The 12,757-nt window shown below is 39.7% G+C and overlaps 1 pseudogene; it reads left to right on the plus strand.

Moving 5' to 3' along the window:
* Positions 1–10,093: 10,093 nt before the first annotated feature.
* The window catches only part of LOC138807388 (Golgi to ER traffic protein 4 homolog pseudogene), a 29,137-nt pseudogene continuing 26,473 nt past the window's right edge, over positions 10,094–12,757 (plus strand).

Consider the following 12,757-nt stretch of genomic DNA (forward strand, 5'->3'; position numbering starts at 1 on the left):
AAAGGAAGGCTATGGCTAGGATTCTGCCCTGACTCCCTTTCTGCTGTAGCCTGTGTAGTTGGAAGGTCTGGGTTTGATGTTAGGGATGCTTTCTCCAAAGCCCACCAGTGATTCAACTGATACAGGGAGATCTTGGTATTTGAATCAGCATTTGATTGTTAGCCCACAAATATTCTAAAATATTTTTTTCCAATTCAACAATTTTTATTGACACTATTTTTCTGTGGCACCACTTAAGCTAGGTCTTAGTTACTTCACTGACCTCAAATGAGAGCTTTCTTAAGGGCAAAATAAGATTTACATTTTTCTCATAGTATCTGGTACTGTGCTACATTATGTAAAAGTTTTATATCATTACTGGGTGTGGGAAGGGCGGGTCATGTATTTTAAGGTTAAATGTTGTGTTGGGTTTGTGGGTAACCTGCATAATTATGGTAGCAAGACCTTTTATCAAATGAGAATTCTTTTGTGATATCCTGACTTGTCAACTGCAGAAATTAAGGGGAAATCATTCTGTTGTTGCGGCTTCTGATGGAGAAATTTCCATCGAGAGTCACAGAAATGATGACCTGGATGAATGACTTGGAAGGTGAAATCACAGAGATGTGGCCTTAGCACTCTCTGAGTTCCGCAGTGCAAATGAAATTCCTCCTGAAGAAACTTGAGGTAATTATCTGAAAGCAGCTGAGCTTTTTTCACAGATCACTTGGAGGAGGCAAATTGAGCCAGTAGACATGGGGTGTGACTTACTTTTTATAAGACTTTCTTATTTAATTGCTTTTACAAAGGACTTTTACTGACAGCATGTCACTTTTTGAATACAATGCATCTTGATCAATGTCATTGCATTCATCCTTCTCCCACATATCTCCCAACCCCATCTCTATGTTCTCAAGTTACCTGGTTTTATATTCACGCATATACATTGACTATTAGGACTGTGTTTGGTTACCCACCTTCTCTCCCTCCAATCACCATCCTCTACCCCTTGACCTCCTCCCACTCTCCACATATGGAACACATGTTTCAGCCTCCTGGTATTCAGTTTGTTAAACTCTGAGTTGTTTAAAGGAGTTACACTCTTTCAATCTTCCATGAGTATACCAGAATTTATTCAGCTTGTATGTATGCCTAGGACCCTGAATATGTTTTTTCATGAATGTTTATAATTTAGATCTAACTTCCACAGAGAGAAGACATATGTCTTTGTCTCTCTAACCCTGACATACTTAACACGATTTTTTCAAGGACAATCTATTTCATGGCAAATGATCTTTTGAGTAAGAGAACAAGGAAGAAGTCATTTTAGCTTTTTGCAAATAGATATGTGTTGCTTTTCCATGATATTTCATTTTGTGTGTATATAATTGAATATGAAACTAGTTGTTTGTGGGCAGTGTACTTACCCTTAGAAATGCTGAAGATAAAGGAGCCATGTCATTACTTTAAATGACCTCTCAGGCTTTGAGGAAAAGGAGAAGGAGAATGGCTTCATCATCAAAGATAATAGTATCAATAGATATTTTTGTTATTCCCTGTCACATTCTAACTTGAGTACATGATATAATACTTAAGTGACTCATGCTTGCATTTCTACCTATCTTAGTTATGGAGTTTGTTTGGCAGGAAATTTCAAGAGATTTGTGCTCCAATTTTAGTAGTAGCCTTGGGGAAAAAGAAACTCAATGCTGAGGCCCTGAGTTCAAACCCCAGAATCAACACATTAAAAAAAACTTATCTTGGGCTGGGAAGGTGGCTCAGTGGTAGAACGCTTGCCTTGCATGCATGAGGCCCTGAGTTCGATTCCTCAGCACCACATAAGCAAAAAATAAAAGCCAGAAGTGGCACTGTGGCTCAAGTAGTAGAGTGCTAGCCTTGAGCTGAACAGCTGAGGGACAGCGCCCAGGCCCAGAGTTCAGGCCCCATGACCGGACCCCCCCAAAAAAAATCTATGCAAGCTTTAGTAACAAAACACCTAACACTTGTTTATGCTCCCCTCAGATGTCTGCATAGGAAATGCCAGATCTTTCCTGGATAAAAGAGTACAATTACTAAGCACAACAAAAGAAGGTTGGCCTTGTGCAGTTTTCACATTAGTATAGAAGTTGGAGTTATCCAAGCTTCCCTAGGGTCTTGACAGTGCTCCAAGGAACAGAGAAGCGCTGTATATTTGTGACACTCCTTAAGGGCATAAAGAGTCTGTCTGGAGTACATCATTTCTGTTTCCCAGGATATTGTTTCCATGAGCTCTCAGGGTAGTTTAGAAACTTGCAAAGCTCTCCCAACTGACTCTCAGAGGAACTCCTGGCCAGAGAGGGGTCCTGATATTTGTTCCAATGACTTGTAGCATCCCTCTATTTTTGTACACCCTCAAACATTTCAGTCTGTTTGACATATGTCCTCCTTTTCACAAATGTGTAATGGCCAGAATCTCCACTCCAAGCAGCATCCTTATGGGACATGGAAAAGGTAGAAAAATGCTGCTCACAGTGATTAATGTTGTGAGCATTGCATCTGCTAGGGGGAAATCCACTCAATGGGACAGTTTTCCATTCAGGATGAAGGTGTTTGTGCTCCTTGGGCATGCGTTTTAGGAGTTTTTGAATGGAGATGCACTACAACGAATGGATAGCAATCAGTGGGCTTTGATAGCCAGTTGTTGCTTTAGCTGAACACCTTCACAGATGATATTGAAAGCAAATTCTATGAGAGAATAGAGGTTGTAGAACACCTGGGAGTGATGAACCACCAATGGCACCAAGTAGATGGAATCCTATTAAATAAAAGATGCTTGAGAACACAGTTAGATGCATTATTTGGTCCTACAAGATACTACTTTCCAAAAAATTTTAAAAAGTGTTCAGATATTTTTATCACTGTGACTAAAATAATCTAAATTATAACCCCTTTATTATGTCTTATTTAGTATTCTTCATGGTTACATATAATGAGTATGAAAAATCTTACATCCTGCTTGGAATTTTAGAAGAAATTTTAGTTACGAAGGTGTCAAGTGCATTAAGTATAGTATCCCACATCTGTAATACCACCTGATTGGGAAGCAGAAATAAAACAGGATCATGGTCTGAGGCCAGGCCAGAGAAAAAACTGCTAAGACACCCATCTCAAAAAAATGAGCTGGCCATAATGGTTCACATGTGTAATCCTAGCTACTTATGTGGCAGGCATAGGTAGCCAGGTCTCAATCAATCTAGGATCAGCCCTGGGCAAAAAGCTCAAGACCTCAAATAAACAAAATGTCTAGAAGTATGTCAAAAGGAGTTGACTGCTAGCTGTTGTACTACCTAAGTCCTGTCTAGAAAGCACAGATCTTCTGAATACAAAACCCTCTGAATACAAAATTCCCCTCTCCCACCAAAAAGCCATTGTCCCATTTGAACATTTAATTTCAAGGCCACGGAGAGGTGGCAGATGGTGATATTCTCTTTAAAATTAGTTACTCAAAAGAGAAAAAGTTTTTTAGGCTTTGAAAGAATTGAAAAGGAAGAAAAATGCATGTGATTTTTATTAGCACTCAACGGCATGAACAGACAACGAGAGTGAGCAGAGAACTCACATCAAGGAATCCATGGCTAACAGATAACACTGAAAATCTTTTACCTCAGTTTCTACGTGTTGCTCACTGCAGTACAGAGACTATACAATGTCAATGGGATACCAGCAGAAAAAATGAGATATGAGAGTTACAAATGGTCAATATTCATCATTTTCTTGATTAATTTCTCTCTTGAGGGGCATTTGGGCTGATTCACTAAGCATGGTTGTGCTGAAAGCTTTATTATATCCTGGTTTGTAATCTTTTGGGTAAATCCCCAGGAGTAGAGTTGCTGGATCATAGGGTCATAGGTAGTCAAAAGTAGGGTGAAGGGAGGAAAGGTTGGAGAATGAAGAGGAGGAAAAGGGGAAAATGTAGAGAGGATTCCAGTAAATATCCTACCATTAATTGAGAAGAGTGAGGGAATGTTTGGGAAGGGGAGGGATTAATGAGAATGTTGAAAGTGGTGGCATTGATCAAGGCATATTGTATTCATAAACTGCTTTGTTTAATGACAACTCTGCTATGTAAAACAATAATTTAAGAAATCATGTTCCTAAAGTGATAAGCAATTACAAGCAATATTATGAGAATTTGTTCAGATGACCTCTAGGGTCCATAAATAAGACTTTTTTGATTAGGATGAGTTTTAGAACAACAGTAATTGTACAGACCATATTAAGAAAATTTGATGATTTCCAGCTATTCAAAATAATGATTGCTGGATATATGGCTCAAGTGGCAGAGTGATACCTAGTGAGAAAACGTGTCAAATATTTAATTCAAGTCCTGATCTCAAACAAAATAAAAACAATCAAGAAAAGTAGGGCAGTTTATTGGGCACCGGTAGCTCATGCCTTTAATTATACCTTTAATTGGAAGCTGAGATCTGAGGATCTCAGTTCAAAGTCAGCCTGGGCAGGAAAGTCTGTGAGACTCTCATCTCCAATTCACTGCCAAAGAAAGCTGGAAAAGGTATAGGGCTAGCCTACAGTGAAAAGCTCTGGGACAGAACCAAGGTTTTGACTTCAAGCCTTAGAATAGTGCATATAAATACACAGAAGAAGTGAGGCACTCAGGTTCTGGTGAAAATTCTTCTATGTGCTGGTAGTCTGTTGAGAGGGAATTACAGTGTGAAAAGCAGTGTGGATATTTGGTGATCCCTGGTTTCTTATCCAGGAGCTGCAGTGCAGTGTGTAGAAGACAAGTCTTTCTTCAGAATTTCGCTCTCTTGGATGGATTCCCCAATTTGCTCTAAGTTATTGAAAAGTAGAACCGAGTTAGGGATATATTTCATAATATGTCAGAGTAACGTTTCCTAGATTTTTTTGTTTACCTTAAGATCTTTACAAATTACTTTTAGTAAATCTGAAAAATCTAGCAATTGACTATTGTAAGTAGATGAGTTTTTCAGTTCAGGTGATCAAATATAACATATTGTATTGCAATTGAGTGCTTTCTTTTTTAAAATTACATTATTACATCTTCTGTAATTAATATAAATAAATGAAACAAACTACTGGAATATTCTGGATCTTGGCTATGGACTGGTGTTTGTAACCTAAAATCAAGAATCCGAATATTGTAATCAAACGTGAGACCCTCCCAGTTTTATAAATAAAGTTGTATTTGAACATAGCCTCATCCAATTTTTGTATGTTCTCATGATGCAAGGCAAATTTGAGTAGTTATTATTGAAGACCATATGGCCCACTCTTTACAAAACATGTTTGTTGAGCCTGTCCTAGAATATTACAGCACACTCCTAGTGAGCATGTGGATACTATGCAAGATGTTTAACATATAGTTGGTCTAGAGGATGTCACTGGAATATTTTTTTTAATTTTTATTTTTGTTATTGTTGTTGTAGTTGTTGTTGGGGAAGGGGGATCATCAAGCTTGAATTCTGGGCCTGGGCATTGTCCTGGAGCTTCATGCCCAGGGCTAACACTTTATCATTTTGAGCCACAGCTTTACTTGTGGGGTTTTGCTGCTGCTGCTGCTGCTGCTGCTGTTGTTTGTAGATAATTGGAGATAAGAATCTCAGGGACTTTCCTACCCAAGCTGGCTTCCACTCTTGATCCTCAGCTCTCAGTCTTCTGAGGAGCTTGGATAAAAGCTGTGAGCCATTGATGCCTGGTTAATTTCTTTTTTAAAATTTGATAATTTTTGTTTTCATCTGATTTCATATTCTATCAAAATATGTGCGGAATACCTTTTTCCACAGACTCAAGTCTCCTATCACTCTTTCCTGGGGGCTGTCCTGCAAAAGCGCCCTCAACCACTATGAACTCTATGAGGGGCCCTTATGGCAGCTGAGTGTCCAGGGCAAAGGTGGCAGAGGAGGCAGTGACACCTGGGGATTGGGCAGGGGCAGGGCATACATAGAGGAAAGTGAGCACTGCTTGTATGGGCAGCCTCAGTTCAGGAGCAGACAGCCCAGGGGGTTGATGTCACGGGCAGCCCTGGGGGCTCTGTCGGCTGCATGGAGGTAGCAGTGGTGCTGCTGCTGCATCTCCTTGCCTGCCATCGTCTCCATTGTCCCTGAAGCGCAGGTGCATGGGCTCCACCTTGAGCGAAGGGGCTTAGGGCAGCCGCTGGCAGTCCGGGATTTTCTGACAGGCCTGTTGCTCATCCTGCAGGCAGCCAGAAATTCACACAGGCCATCCAGATGAGGTCGGCATGTGTACAGCCACTGACTGTCTCCCTGAGGCACTTGACCTGGTGGAGAATCCAGTCCTTGGGGGCTCAGCTGGCAGCGGGGGGCTCAGGCTGCTGAGTAGCATCTGGTACTCCCAGCTGCTGGGCAGGGCCCAAAGACCAGACCTCAGGCAGTAGCTGCAAGGTCGAGGCAATGGGCAAGGCATGGTGCGATGAGCCAAGGTGCCCAGGTCCCTGAGGCCTTGCTGTCTGGTCTCCACTGCCAGCTTGGAGGTTCACAGCCTGGTGGCTGCCCCCTGCTGCTGTATGGCTTTCCAAGGACTCTAGCCTTAGCAGGGTGCTTGGAACCAGAGGCCTCATGTACAGCCCTCCTCCTTTTCACACTGCAGCAGAATTGTGGGCCATAACAAGCTGCGCTGACCCGCCCCATTTTGCAAATTTGGTGTTGGAGATGCTGACCTGTGGCCCACAGACCCTCACAGCAGCGGTCTTGGAGCCCAGGAGGCAATGCCTTTGGCACCCCATCTTGGACAAAAGGACTAGGAGTGGCAGAGGCAAAGGGGCCGGAGTGGCTTTGCAAATGATTTAAGTACACTTTATTTGGGAGTATACTGTCTTCTCAATATGTGTAACATATTAGTTTTGTTAGGTGAATATGTGGCCATGTCTACATTGGTATTATAAAGAGAATGTAAAGAGGGATTAAATTACATGAGTCAGATAATGAATACATTTCCTTTTGTATAGTGCCTTCTTTTCCCTCCCTCCCTCCAAGCCCCTTCCTCCCATTAATTGAATATTTAAGGAATTCTCTGAGGAAATATGGACTAATGTACAATAAAATCTTTATGACAGTAGAGGCTTGACCCAATCACATTTATTTTTTTGTAGAATACAGAAATCTATTTTCTGCAATGAAGAAACAACCACGAGCTAACCTTGGAGACTGGAGGGAAGTTACTGGGCACCCTAACCTGGGCACTAAGGAGAAGATCAATCAGCCTGAAAGGATGCCTGAAAGAACACAGAACTGCAGCTTGGTGAGATGATCAAGCAGGTCCAGAGCATTGTAGAGGTGGCATTCACTTACTTTTCTACTGATGATATTCACATACCATCATAGTTTTATTTGCTTTATAAAAGAAAGGAAAGTTTAGAAAGTTCAGCATTGGGAATTTTCCAATGTAAAGGCAAGGCTTACTAACAATTATGTTGTGCTCAATAATAATACAGTATGGAAAAAGGATCAGTGTAGAGTATATAAAAACTTTAAGTACTGTGAAGATACTCTTTTATGAATCATGAAACTTTGTCCATGGAGCACAAATCTAATTTTATATGTTTTACAGTCCTGGGATATAATACATACAGTTTTCTGCTATCATTAGAAAAGGTACAGTTCCACATACTGAAATCCTACATGATTTAGAACTAATTAAGGAGTGTTTTATTCTGTGTCATTAGTAGAAAAATGATTGTTTTGTTTGGCCCCAAATAGCAAATTATTCTCAATGATTATGAACTATTTTGAACCTAATAAAGCTGTTTTGAATTCGAGTTCATTTTTTTTCTGCCAGTTCTGCTGGGACATGAACTCAGTAACTGGGTGCTGCCCTGTAGCTTTATAGCTCTTGGCTAACATTCTACTGCTTGAGACACTGCTATAGTTTTTTTGCTGGTTGGTCTTTTACTGGTTGGGATAAGAGACTTATAGACGGTTTTGCACCAACTGGCTGCAAACCATGATCCTCAAATCTCAGCCTCCTGAGTGGCTTGGATTACAAGCATGAACCATCAGTATGTGACTTCTGTTATGCTTTTTCATAGTAAATTTTCTCAAATGAGCCCGAGAATGTATCAATATGTGCATCCATGAATGAGTGAATACATTTATTTCTTCTGTGAAGTAAGTCATAAACTAAATAAGATTAAATAGTTTTTTTTTCAAATCTGAGAACAAAACCCAGGGCCTGGCACTTGTGTCTGGCCATTATCTCTCATTGGTTCTCAGAATGACATTTTTCTTTTTTTGCTGCAAAAACTGGCAGTGGCCACTTCATTGGCCCGGATAGAACAGGAGCATCTTCAGAGATTGTGTTTGGGGCCTAAGTGAATGTAAATAATATCTTCCCCACCAGCTAATATGTCCTCATCACTGTCTAAATAATTTCTTTTAGATATATTGTCTTATTATTGTACAAAATAATGGACTCCATTATATTTTCCTATTTTCATACTACTTATTTTCATAATATTCACTTTCATTACACTCTTTTGCCTGTCTCCTCCCATGGTTGCTTCTTGTTTTTACATTTTTCTCTCTCTCTCCCTCCCTCTCTCTTACTCTCGCTTTTTCTCTCCTTCCCTCTCTTTCTCTCTCTTTCTCTGCTTGCCTCTCTGCTAGTATTTGCTTTACACTTTCTACCTGCACTCCCCCTTTTAAGCAAAGCCTCAAGTTCTGGGTTTCTGCTTATTAATTGGAATTAAGAATTTTATCCAGGCATCGGTGGCCCTCACCTGTAATCCTAGCTAGTCAAGGTGCTGAGATCAGAAGATTGCGCTTCAAAGCCAGCCTGGGCAGGCAAGTGCATGAGACTCTTATTTCTAATTAACCACCAGAAACCCAGAAATGGCTATGTGGCTCAAGTGGTAAGGTGCTTGCCTTGAGCTGAAGAGCTGAGGGGTAGTGCCCAGGCCCAGAGGTCAAGCTTCATGTCTTACCAAAAATAAAAGTGTTTCCATAGATTTTTCTTTCAAACCATGATAATAAATTACATTTGTTCATGTAGATAATATAGGAATTTAGTATTGTTGGGTTATTAACAACTACTTAAATTATTTTTGAAAAATCATAATGAACTATGCTTTATGAATCTCATCTTATTCTGAAATATTACAAAAACAGTAGAGTTCTTCTATAGGGTCCCAATGTAATAGGAAGCCCTGTTCCATATCAGAAGTATCTATCAACCATTTCTTTCTCCTGTATCTTATTTTACATCTATTCAATTATTATTTTTATTTGTCAATTATCTTTCAGTAGTTGTACAAAGGAGTTGCCATATAACAAAAGCAGTTTATGAATACAGTGCATATTGATTTGTGCCACACCTACAATAATCACACCCCCCTCTGACCCACCATTCCCTTTTATTTCTTAGTTTTGTAGTATAGGCAATGAATTCCTTTTTAGCAAATTTAGTTTTATTTATTTTTTATTTATTTATTTATTTATTTATTTATTTATTTATTTATTTATTTATTTATTTATTGTCAGGCATGGGGTTTGAACTCTGGGATTGGGCATTATCCCTCAGCTGTTGCACTCAAGATGAGCACTCTACCACTTGAGCCAGAGCGCCACTTCCTGTTTTTTAGTGGTTTATTGGAGATAAGGGTGACATGGAGTTTCCTGCCCTGGCTGGCTTTGAACTGAGACCCTCAGATCTCAGCTTCCTGTGTAGCTAAGATTACAGGCCTGAGTGGCCTGTGCCCTGCTGATTATAGTTATTTTAAAGAGGTTGTGTAGAGGGATTTCATTTGCATAAGTCAGATGAGAACATTTCCTTTCATACAACATCTTCTGTTCCCTCACTTTCTCCCAATGAGCTTGACTACATTCTGCCCCTTCCTCCCTTCATTTGTCTACCCTTTCCCCACCCTCTTTTTGATGTACCCCAATTTCTTGCAATAATATTCTCAGGCTTTGTCCTAGTCCTTCTAAAGATTATACTACTTGGGCCACATTGGCAGCAGCGATGGTGGAGCAGGAAGGCTCTCACAATGAAGCCCACAATCACATGCAAGTTAAGCTGCATGGAGAAAGGCGGCCAGTATGGGGCACACCAAATGTACTGGACCATCTTCTTCAGGTACATGTCCCAGAGCAAGCCCGCTGAGGCCCAAGAGCTCATGTGCTCAGGAGCATACTGCTGTTCTTCCTTCATGGCCAGCAAAAAAACACAGCAGAGCTGTCCATGCTGGTGTTGGAGTCCCTGAAATAGATGTAGATGGCAGAAATGGATAGAGTGTCTGGCTAGGATGTTCAGTTGATGGACCCCTTCTCCAGAGCCCTGAAGTGTTCCAGTTGGGGTTCCTGGAAATGGGGCCATCCTTAGCTCCTTCCATTTTGGGCCCTGACCCTGTGGAAAGAGCCGAACTACTGGGAATCTTGATACTACTTTCTACACTCCACAGACGGTGAGGGCTGCGCCAACATGCTGGTGGAGGACTCCACGGCCCAAAGCTTCCATGGCAAGTGGACATACTTGTGGCTCAGGCAGTGCTGCAGTTTCTCTATTGGAAAACAAAACCAGGTCTGTGGTCTTCATCATGTATGCACAGAAGCAACATCCATCAAGCACGGGCCGCCCTCCATCCAATCCCTGCTCCACTTCATCTGATTTCTGCTGCTGGCCTTGGATGGCAGCAAGCTAACCACGTTCATGGTGCTGTGAGAGCAGTTCCAGCCCTCCCTGTGCAGGTACCCAATACATGACAAGTAGCTCGACAGGACAGAACAGGACAGGAGCATTGTCCCTCAGGGTACATCCCAAGCTTTTGTCTTCCTATGGAGGCAGTTGGCCACGTCCTGGCCTCCCTTAGTTACTCTATCACCTACAATTTTTCTTAGTTATGCTCTATGTATTAAAAACTTCCTTAAAGACAAGTTATACTGTTCATGGAGTTCATACTCACAGCTCTAAATACTGAGATGCCTAAAATATATCATTCTGCTTTGAGTAAATTCCCTCCAAAAGGTTTTCCAATTCAGAAGTTTATCTTTAATGGATTTTATAAAACCTTTCAAATGTTATACAAAAAAATAAGGACTAAGTAAATGAACGATCAAGTACTTAATGATTAGAAGACTCAATGTCCTGAAACAATTTTCCTTAACTGCTCAGTACATAGAGTATAATTCCAGACAAAATTCAGCCAGATATTTTTACGAGAAACTTTTAAGAGGGCAAATAGTATTTCCTCACTTTCTAAGGAAATATTTTTGTAGAATCAAAATGATCTCTTCAAAGTTTTAGGAAAAGTCAATAATAAATTCATCAGTACCTAGAGTTTTATAGATTGAAATGCATTTAAATGTAAATTTAGAAAATTTGTGTAGATTCCATTTTTTTTCGTTCTTCCTTAAGTAGGTTTGATAGGTTTCATCTTTGAATAAATCATCTGAAGTTGTTTATTACTGTACTTTTAAATTTTATAACGGTAGGATTTCTGATAAAGTACTCATTTGTTTTGGTTATTGGCAACTGGTTTCTTCTCTGTTTTGTTATTTTGTATTTTGATACGTCTTTTAAAATATATATCCATTTATTGATCTATTCAGATACAGCTTCTATTTTCATTGATTTTCTCTGCTGTGTTCAAAAGCAGGATTTTTTTGCCACTTAACGAAATGATTCTTAAATAGAAAAGCAAAAGAAGAATAGAATAGAAAAATAAGAGTATCAGTTCAAGCTTGTAATCCTATCTACTCAGTAGGCAAAGAGCTGAGGATTTTGTTTCAAAGCCAGCCAGGGGAGGAAAACCTGTGAGACTCCTATGTCCAACTAAACACCAAAAATGCTGAAAATGGAGTTTGTGGCTCAAGTAGCAGAGCACTGAGCTAGAAGTACATATGTGAATCCCCAGTGTCCTGGTAAGTTGTGTTTGTTTGTTTTTTTTTTTGAGGAGTGTAAATGTGTACAAATTTTAAGTCCTTAACGTAGCCCACTGCATGTAGTATGAAGTTACACATGGTCTGATCTACTGTCCATATGGTAATCACTGAGATTTAAAATTCTGTCTTCCTGAACATTTTCCAATTTTCTTCTTTGACCATACATTTAGGTATCAGGGGTTTCCTATGGTCAATTTTCATTTAAGGAAAAAATCATTTCAGATTTCATTTAAAGTTTGAGACTGAGACTTGTACTTGGTGTTTGATGTTGTTGCTCTTTACCTAGTACTTTACCAACTAAGCTATGACTTTAATCCATAATTTCAGGTTATTCAAAATGCTAGGAAAGGTAATAGTGATAATAATGCTATTAAGTCTTTCGCCCATCTAGATACCCACATTTGATTTGTTTGGGTTCCTAGTTTATCAGTATATTTATATGTCATAACTTTTGTTTTTGTTTTTGTGCTATTACTGGAGCTTGAAATCAGAAACTTGCCCTCTCCTTGAAACTGGACATTGTTAGCACACACTGGTAATTCTATCTACTCAGAGAACTGAGATCCAGGTTTAAATCCAGCCCAAGAAGGAAAGACCATGAGTTTCTTATCTCTAAATAATCCCCCAAATAAATTTGGAAGGGAATCTGTGGTTCAAGAGTAAAACACCGCCCTTGAGGGAAAATGCATAAGTGAGAAGGTAAGGTCTTGAGTTTAAACTCCAATATCAGCACTCAAAAACGTTGCTTTCCTTGAGCTTTATATTAAATTGCTCAGAAAATCAGCATTGTAGTAATGTTTAACATTACTATTACAATAATCAGTTATATTTATTGATGTTATTCCTTTATTTTCCTAAAGTTT

This window comes from Dipodomys merriami, unplaced genomic scaffold (assembly GCF_024711535.1).
Source record: "Dipodomys merriami isolate MVZ:Mamm:240054 unplaced genomic scaffold, mDipMer1.0.p SCAF_101, whole genome shotgun sequence".
Lineage (NCBI taxonomy): Eukaryota > Metazoa > Chordata > Mammalia > Rodentia > Heteromyidae > Dipodomys > Dipodomys merriami.